This window comes from Emys orbicularis, chromosome 10, assembly GCF_028017835.1.
Source record: "Emys orbicularis isolate rEmyOrb1 chromosome 10, rEmyOrb1.hap1, whole genome shotgun sequence".
Lineage (NCBI taxonomy): Eukaryota > Metazoa > Chordata > Testudines > Emydidae > Emys > Emys orbicularis.
In genome coordinates, this window is record NC_088692.1 from 67528218 (window position 1) to 67537817 (window position 9600).

The following is a 9600-nucleotide window of genomic DNA, read 5'->3' on the forward strand; positions in this document are numbered from 1 at the left end:
AAGCTCATACACCTAGGAACAAAAAATCAGACCACTGTCTATCATGCTGACCACTATTGTCTCATTGGAACAATTTACCAAGGGATGTGGTTGATTCTCCATCCCTTGAAGTTTTAAAATCAAGATTGGATGTCTTTCTAAAAATAGGCTCTAGCTCAACCGCAAGGTATGGGCTTGCTGCAAGAATTACTGAGTGAAATCATTTGTCTTGTGTCCTGCAGGAGGCCAGACTTAGATGATCATAGTGGTGCCTTCTGGCTTTAAAGCCTTTGAAAAAGATAATATGGGTAACCAAACCTCCTGCTAGGAAGGCTCTTTCTATCAAGTACACTACTGAACAAGGTGCATTATAAGTTTTTTTTTTTTTGTCATCCTCTGAGCCATTTCATGTTGTGCAGTATTGGAGCTAAGAAACGGGAATGGTCTGACCTGGTGGGGAAGCTTGTATGATCCAAATCTAAGTATAAACCCTGAGAATCACTGATACAATTAATTGTCAGTTAGAAGTGGATGAACCAGAAGCTTAATTATTTTAAAAAGTTGCAGCTTATTTACACATTTAGTGATACTAATTAAATGCTATGGTTGGAATTGTCCCCTCACTGATGCACACTTGGAGGGAGTAGTCATTGTGTGGCCCACATCTGATTTTGATCCCTTCTACCAGAGCAGGAAGAAAACTGTCAAATTTGGGACACATGCAGTATTTTTGAAGTCTGAAGGACAGAATATTGACAGATTAAACTCCATTCATTCTTGTTCAGAGGAATGTAGTCATTAGTCGGAATTCTAGATTTTTCCTCTCTACTGTGTGAAAACTGCTTTTTACCAACTTTTGGAGAGCATTCTTTTAATACTTTTGAGATAACCTGTTTTAAATTAGCTGACAAATGCGGTAACGACAAAGGAAAATGGGTAGTGGTTTTTAAAGCTGTAGCTTATGTTGCTCAGCTAGAATTTATCACAGAGATACAGATGAGTATTTTACAAATAGTACAACTTTGCTATATTCTAGTCTTATTCCTAGTTGCATACAGTACTTGCTGGAATTGTCTAAGTCACAAATTGTTTGAATTAAGTCTATTAGAAAATAAATTCTTGGTTGTTAAAAACATATTTATCTTGTCTGGACTTTCAGAATTGAGCTTATATCTTGCTGAAGCTATTTTTTATTGGAAACGAAGGCTTTGATGTTCTTTGTGAATAGGAAATAAAATTCAGTTTGTATGTATGTCTTTCTCAGTAGATTAGAACAGCCATTATATTAATGATAAACATTTTAATTTATGGTGATAGCCATTACTTGAAGGTTCAGATGTTGTCCGAATATATAGGAATAAGGCTTTTGGTGCTGTGTGTGTTAATTTCACTATAAATCATGAGAAATCACTGATCGTTTGCTTGTTGATTTTGTATTGCAGTATGCCAGGGTTTGGATCCCTGATCCAGAGGAAGTCTGGAAGTCAGCAGAACTTCTCAAAGATTATAAACAAGGAGATAAAGTCATCCAGCTTCGACTCGAAGAGGGAAAGGTAAGGTTACATGTTGTTGTTAGGCCTATAGCCCTTGATATTGGCTGCAGGCCGTTGTATACTAGTATGAAAGCTCAATTTTTCAAAATGAGGCCATATTAACATATGTGCAATCATTTGGGCTCATAATCTTTAAGGCCCTGTACACGACAGGAATTATATAATTGAAATGCACAACATTTATTCTCACTTGATTTTCTTACCCTCCACCTTTCCTATCCTTCCCTCATATTTTTATTGTATCATTATCTTCTGCTAATTCTGTAACTGAAGTCATCATCTTGTTTGACATCCCAGTTAGCTGCTGTGGAGATGCTATCACAAGAAGAGAGGAAACATTCTATATATAGAAATGATGATTTTTAGAAGCTCTTATCTTTCTATTAAGCATCAGATTATTTTTGTTAAAGAAATTTAAATGTATTGAAGAGGGATGTTTTATCTAAGATACAGTGGCCAATACACCAGTAGTAAGATCGGCTCTTAGAAACTGAACATCTACTGAAATTTTGTTTTAATTTGTCTTCCCTACTTCCCTGCACAAAGCAATATAGATCTTGCTTGCATGAAGATGCCTACAGTAGTTAAATAACATTAACAGAATACACAGGTAGAATTGTATCTAAATGATCCTTCAAGACTTTCATATAACAATATAGATGAAAACTACCTTCCCAATCTGGAAGGACTCAGAAATTTCCACATGCTCTTTCTGAAGGTGCTGCTCACTTGTATGTCACACTTGCAGAATAGGGTTGCATATGTCAATAAAATCAAATTGCATTGGAAAAAGGTGTCATTGTCAGGAAGGTTAATGTACTGTTAGAGTTATAGTTTGTGTGTCTCTTTGTATATAGAGAGAACTTTGTGTTTGTATATATTAAAAAAAAAATTGGATTTAAATATTCTTCTTAGCGTTGCTGTCCCAGCATTCTCACATTGTATTACTGCATGACAACAAGATAGTCAAACTGACTGAAGCAAAGTAAACTATTTTCTTAGTCCAGTCTGCTTAAAAGGAAAAAAAATAAACACAGCATAAATGATTAAAAACTAAATTGGATTTTTTAAACTAATGTAGTTTTAGTTAAATCTAAATTGTTGTTAGCAACAAGGTAAAGGATTTTATTTTAAAAAATTACCCTTTAAGGTTCTGCTTTGTGTAAGAAATCCTAGTTTGATATTTTCAGTTAAGTTACTGGAGGAAGCATTACAAGCAGAAAGCAGCACATAGGAATGCACAAGACAAGTTAAACTTATTCAGGGAATGATTACAAAAGGAAAATGATTGGTGAGACCGAGTGGATGGATAAGCCAAAGATGGAACATTTTAAAATACTTCTTTTCATGTAATATGTGTGTATTTAATTTTCAGGAATTAGAATATTGCCTTGATCCTAAGACCAAGGAACTGCCTCCCTTACGAAACCCTGACATACTTGTTGGTGAAAATGATCTCACAGCACTCAGTTATCTCCATGAACCTGCTGTTCTACACAACCTCAAAGTTCGCTTTATTGATTCAAAACTCATTTATACCTATTGCGGTAAGTACATAACCATTTTCCTTTATTCTATTGCAAGGAACCAAAAAAAAAAAAGAAAGAAATTGCCATGGGTAGGAAAAAAGAAGGTTGGTTATTGATAGGTCTCTGATTTTAAATAAAGTCTTGTTTTCATTAATTATGAGGCACTTTGGGGGATCCTTTAGTAAGAAAGGCCCTGTGTAGATATAGCACATTACTGCCTACATCAGGTAGGCCCAAATCAACTAGGCCTGCAAGTATGAAAATTCAGAGTACATCTGCTTCATTTTTACGTGCTTCTAGCTTCCCAAAGGGCTCTGTTTAGAATGCTCACTTTGAGGTCATGGGGATTCTTCAATGAACATTATGCCCATTACACCTGCTTACCTAAGTATGTATTAGCTGGAGGAGAGCTTTGAAAAATGTAAATGTATCTTTGGAAATGTGTAAGACTAAGTTTATAATGCCTTTTGTTTGCTGGACTTATTCTTTCCCAGCTATGGCTAACTTGGTATTGTGCTTGCATTGAGGATTCCAATTACTTTTCCTTCGTACCATTTTCATTCAGTGGAACTGCAGGGATGAGGTTATAGCAACTACAGAGCGTGTATGTGCAAGTGTTTGTGTGTTCATATCTGTGCTCTTTGTTAGTGGCAAAGAACATTTAACTCATAGCAGTGTAGATTTGTGATCATACAAAATCTGAAAGCATAATTGGCCATAATTAAGGCTAAGCTTTTTTTTCACAGTTAGTTTTAGTAAAAGTCATGAAAAGGTCACGGGCAATAAACAAAAATTCACGGAGCTGTGACTTGCTCATTACTTTACTAAAAATAACCTGGGGCAGGGCTAGGTAGCGGGGAGGAATGGAGTCCCATGGGGCAGGGGGGAATGACATGCCAAGCCCCCTGCCACGGCAGGGGGCACAGCCCCGACTCCAGTGGCCGCAGGGGGGTCGCAGCAATGGGGGGACACACAGCCCTTGCTCCAGAGCTGGCCCGACTGCAGCCCCCACCAAGCTTCAGCCGCAGGGACGGGGGTGGTGCATGGCCCTGGGAAGCTGCCAGGGGGACGCGCGACCCCAGCCGCAGCCTCCGGCGAAAGCCGCAGGGCTGGGGCGCACGGCCCGGGCCGCTGTGGGCTGGGGTGCATGGACCCCGCCAAGCCCGGGATGCCACAGGGCTGGGGCGCATGGACCCCGCCAAGCCCAGGATGCCGCCAGGCTGGGGCGCATGGACCCCGCCAAGCCCAGGATGCCGCCAGGCTGGGATGCACAGCCCTGGCTGCAGCCCCCCGGGATGCTGTGAGGCTGGGGCGCACAGCCCCTGCCAACCCTGGGACGCCAAAGGGTTGGGGCACATGGTCCTGGCTGTAGCCCCCGGCCCGGCTGCAGTCCCCGGAGGAAACCACGAGACTGGGGCTGCAGGGTCCTGATTTCAGCCAGCCCCAGTTGCAGGGCAGGGGCGCACAGTCCCGCCTCCTCCTCCTGAAGCCCTAGAAGTCACGGAGGTCCGGCAAAGTCACGGAATCCGTGACTGCCGTGATCTCAGTGACTAAATCGTAGCCTTAGCCATAATTTGTTCAATCAACCAAAGCTGGAACCGTTTACTAGAATGATGACTTCATCATAATTGCAGTTAAGTGGTAAATTTTAAAGGAACATTGTGAAGTAGTTTAGGCCCAAAAGTTAGATTTTCATGCAGTGGGTTTTTAATTCCAAATCCTGGTATTTACTGGAAATATGTTGCTAACTCTTAATAGAACATTTCAATTAAAACAATTTCAAGTTCATTTTTAAATATTGCCCTGTATTTTGTTTTTTAAACATCATGCATTAGTTTAAACATTAGTGCATGAGAAACAGAAAGTTAAACTAGCTATCCTGTTTAGACTGCTCAAGGTGAGTAAAATATAAAAAGTGAATTGCATAATTGGTGGGAAATTAAGCAGATTATGAAAATTGCTGTTAATAGTTGCTGTTAGTAATACAGATCAGGGATTTTTCTCCCAAAATATGTGCTAGATTTTCCTGTCATGTAAATCGGTCTGGCTCCATTGTAGTCAGTGTAGTTAGGTCAATTAATGCTAGTTGTGAATTTATACCATGGTTTTTACCCATACTGTTTCCCTTTAATTTTTTTATGGACCATTTAAACTTATTTCCTGTTTTAATTCAGACTAGCTCTAGTCCATTTTTCTAAGGACAGCCCCAATTTGTTTTGTGCACAATTCCCAGAGCATAGCTAGCCATTGTGAATTACCATTGTTTGAGCCTGCTGCTTGCAGTTGGATTTTGTCATTTGGGTCGCACTTTGCACTGCTTTAGTATAAATTAGGCTGGGCTGTCATTGAGGGAATCGGGTCACAGTGCAAGGGAGTCTTTGACTGACATCAGCAAATCTTACTGTGGTAGCTGATGTTTTGAAGGCATTTGTGACTTCCTTGGTGCAATGCAAGTTGAAGACCTTGCTCTGTTCCTCTCTTGGTGCAGAACAGCCACACTTTGAATTTTGATTGTAATTCCTAATGTGAATTTCTCACTGTGTCTGTTTCTGCTGTAGCTCCAGCCATGGTATCAGGAGTGGTAGGATTAATGTAGAGCTGCAGCCAGGATTTTAGTGATGCAGAGTACAGGTATTGATACCCTGGTGCCCTGTCTACACTAACTTGCTACTACCGATGGAACCACACCCAAGGATGGCGACAGGGAAATTTTTTGAAAAAAAAAGTTTCGTGTAGATAAAACCTAATTACTTGATCTTTCAAACACTTAGCAGCAGGTACTGATTTCAGTGGGACTATGCCCACTAGTAAGTGTTCTCAGGATCAGGCTTTAAATTCCCTTGAATCTTACTGACTGTTTTGTGTTTGGGTTGTTTGCAACCCTCTATTGTGTTTGGTACCCATTTAGAAGCTTTAAAAAGTAATTTATTTTTATGCCAGTTTTGTTTTTTACATTTGACAAACGTTCTGCTTTTATGTTTTTCCTAGTGCTGCTTTAATTGACTATACACCAGGCCTCTGCTAATTTTCCCTAATGTCTGGAAGACACGTGGAAAATTGCTAAATTTGGCAAACCATTAAAGGGCATAAAATGTTTTATTAAAAGGCAAGTTTGCTGAAGTTTGAAGAAGCTCTTCAGCCTTCTAAAAAAGTCTCAGCTGATGAGGATTGTGCAATTTGCATGTTAGCAGGGCCGGCTCTAGGATTTTTGCTGCCCCAAGCAAAAACAATTTTGGCCACCCCCCCGGCCCCGCCTCAACTCCGCCCCTTCCCCAAATCCCCAGCCCTGCCTCCTCCCCCCAGGCTCTCAAGCCTAGGAGGGAGGGAGGGAGGGAGGAGGAGAAGCGGCGCCCGCGCCGCGGCCACTCGGAGTCTCCTCCTCCCTCCCAGGCTCTCAAGCCTGGGAGGGAGGGAGGGGGAGCAGCGGCGTGCGAATCAGCTGTTTCGCTTGCCGCGGCCGCTCGGGATCTCCCCCTCCCTCCCAGGTTTGAGAGCCTGGGAGGGAGGGGGAGACTCCGAGCGGCCGCGGCGCACGAATCAGCTGTTTTGCGCGCCTCTGCTCCCCCTCCCTCCCAGGCTTGAGAGCCTGGGAGGGAGGGCGAGTAGTGGCGCGCGAGCGGCAGCAGCAGCAGCAGAGGTGAGCTAGGGCGGCCGGGGCACATTTTTAGGGGCGGCATTCTGGCGCCGGCCATGCCGCCCCTAAAAATGTGCCGCCCCAAGCACCAGCTTGTTTTGCTGGTGCCTAGAGCCGGCCCTGCATGTTAGGTTTATTAGAAGCATGTTGATCCAGGGTCTTTAGAAATTTTTGGGTTTCCAAGTGATCAAAGTGCAAACAAATGAGGTTTGATATGATAATTTTTGACATTACAGGACACCCAGAGCCGTGGTCCAAGCTGCTATCGAGTCACTCTTTCTCCTTTACTCCATAACCATGGAATATTCTACATTATGGGCACATAGTGTTTTAGGACTTGTCTACACTTACAGAGCTGTAGTGTAATAAAGAGGCTGCTTTCACCAACGGGAGAGCTTCTCCCATTGGTGTAGGTACTCCACCTCCTTGAGAGGCACTAGATACGTTGACAGAAGTCCTCCCATCGACATAGCACTGTTTAGACAGGGAGTTATGTCAGTATAATATGCACCCACACCCCTGAGCGACATAAGTTTGTAGTGTAGACCAGGACAGTGGTTTGAGCATTGGCCTGCTAAACCCAGGGTTGTAAGTTCAATCCTTGAGGGGGCCATTTAGGGAACTGGGGTTAAAAAAAAAAAAAGGCAAAAAAACCCGAAACCCCTGTCTGGGGATTTGTCCTGCTTTGAGCAGGGGGTTGGACTAGATGATCTCCTGAGGTCCCTTCCAACCCTGATCTTCTATGATTGTTGTTGAAAACTTAGTGTAACAACAACAACAACAACAAAAAGTGCGGGGGGCGGCTGCAATTGTTCGCTTGGTGAAATTCTTAGGAAAACAGTAGTATATCAAATGGGGACTAGCACGGTTACAGGGGTAGCTGCATCTTTGATCCCTCTCTGGTCTCTGAGTGCACCCCCTCAAATATTTGGCCTTTTGCCCTTACCTTTTCTGGGGTGGAATCCTGTAAATGTCCCACTTTTAGCCTGGGCCCTGGGACACAGCACCCTACGTTTCAACTGATTACTCAGCCAGCCTGATGGGGGTTGTCACTGGCAAGGCTTCACTTTGGGATCTTGTGAGCAGTGATTGATATAGATGACCAGACAGCTTCTCCAAACAAAGCATTGTTTATGTCAGTGGTTCTCAACCAGGGGTATGTGTACCCCTGGGGGTACGCAGAGGTCTTCCAGGCAGTACATCAACTCTTCTAGATATTTACCTAGTTTTACAACAGGCAACATAAAAAGCACTAGCGAAGTCAGTAAAAACTAAAATTTCATACAGACAGTGACTTGTTTATACTGCTCTGTATATTATACAGTGATATGAAAGTACAATATTTATATTCCAATTGATTTATTTTATAATTATCTGGTATAAATTAGAAAGGAAGCAATTTTTTCAGTAATAGTAGTTTTGTAGTGAGGTGAAACTTGGGGGTACGCAAGACAAATCAGACACCTGAAAGGGGTACAGTTGTCTGGAAAGGTTGAGAGCCACTGGTTTATGTATTGCAGTAGGAACAAAGCATAACAAGAATGAAGATCAAGGATATTAAAACAGAAGGCCTATAGATGTATGTTTCCTAGGGTATATCCAGAGCCACCCCTAGACATTGTGGTGCCCTATGCAGCCTCCCCCCGGGGGGGGAGGGGTAGGCCTCTGCAGGGGCGGGAGGGCTGCACCCAAGGTCTGTGGGGGGCAGGAGCAGGCTTGGGGGGTGGGGGGAACTGCCCCCCAGCACGAGCTGGCGGAGCGGAGCGGGTTGGGGCCGGGTTGCTCCACTTCCTGCCGCCTGGTGATTGCAGGGTAGGCCCGACCCCGCACTCACGGGGCGGTGGGAAGTGGAGTGACCTGGCCCCAGCCTGCTCCGCTCTGCTCCCCTGGCTCCCTGTGAGTGCAGGGTGGGCCCAACCCCTGCTTCAGTCCCCCGGGATGTAGCTCAGGGGAAGGGGTGGGGTGGGGGCGGGGCTGGGTCGGAGCAGGGGTAGGAAGAGGCGGAGCGGGGGCAGAGCAGGGGGCGGGGGCTTTGGGGAAGGGGTGGAGTGGGGGTGGGGCTGAAGCAGAGCAAGGATGGGAAGAGGCGGGGCAGGGGCGGGGGCTATGGAGAAGGAGTGGAGTGGGTGCGGGGTAGAGTAGAGAGTAGAGGCAGCTTTCCTGGCTGGCTCAGCCGGCCAGGGGATCGGGCTGGCTGCTGGAGCAGCATGCAGCTGCATAAAGTGCCCCAAATTTCCTGGTGCCTTACGCAGCTGTGTAGTTTGCGTATGGGTAAGGACAGCCCTGGGTATATCTACACTGCTGGATTGTGTCAGCTGACTTGGGCTCGGGGCAAGGGGCTGTTTAACTGTGGTGTAGACGTTCGGGGCTTGGGCTGAAGCCCGGCTTCTATGACCACACCCGAACGTCTACACCACAATTGTACAGCCCATTAGCATGAGTCCGAGTCAGCTGGCATGGGTCAGCAACAGGTTTTTAATTACAGTGTAGCCGTACCCCTAGAGGCCTGCCAGGCCTTAGGCGGGTCTGTTTTCACTCCCTCCCATGACCTCTGTGGTCTGTGAGAACCACTTCTCATCAATGACTTTCAACAGCCACTCACTCTCTCCCTTGAGAATGTCACTTTTATCCCCTTAGGAGCCCTTTGTCTCTTGTTCCCAGTTCTGTGTTTACAGAGGTCGGAGGTGGTACATCAAAGCAAATGGGTTTAGTATTGTCCCTGAAATGTGACTAAATAGGTGGCTATCTGAAGCTATTGTCCTCTTTCCTGCTTAGATGCAACCAGACCTTGCTTAAATTCATCCCTTGTATTCATACATTACTGTCTTCTTAAGTCAGAAAAATAGAATATATAATGTTCATAAGTTATTAAAAACCAGCACCAAGTCAGTCACAGGAAGCCAAG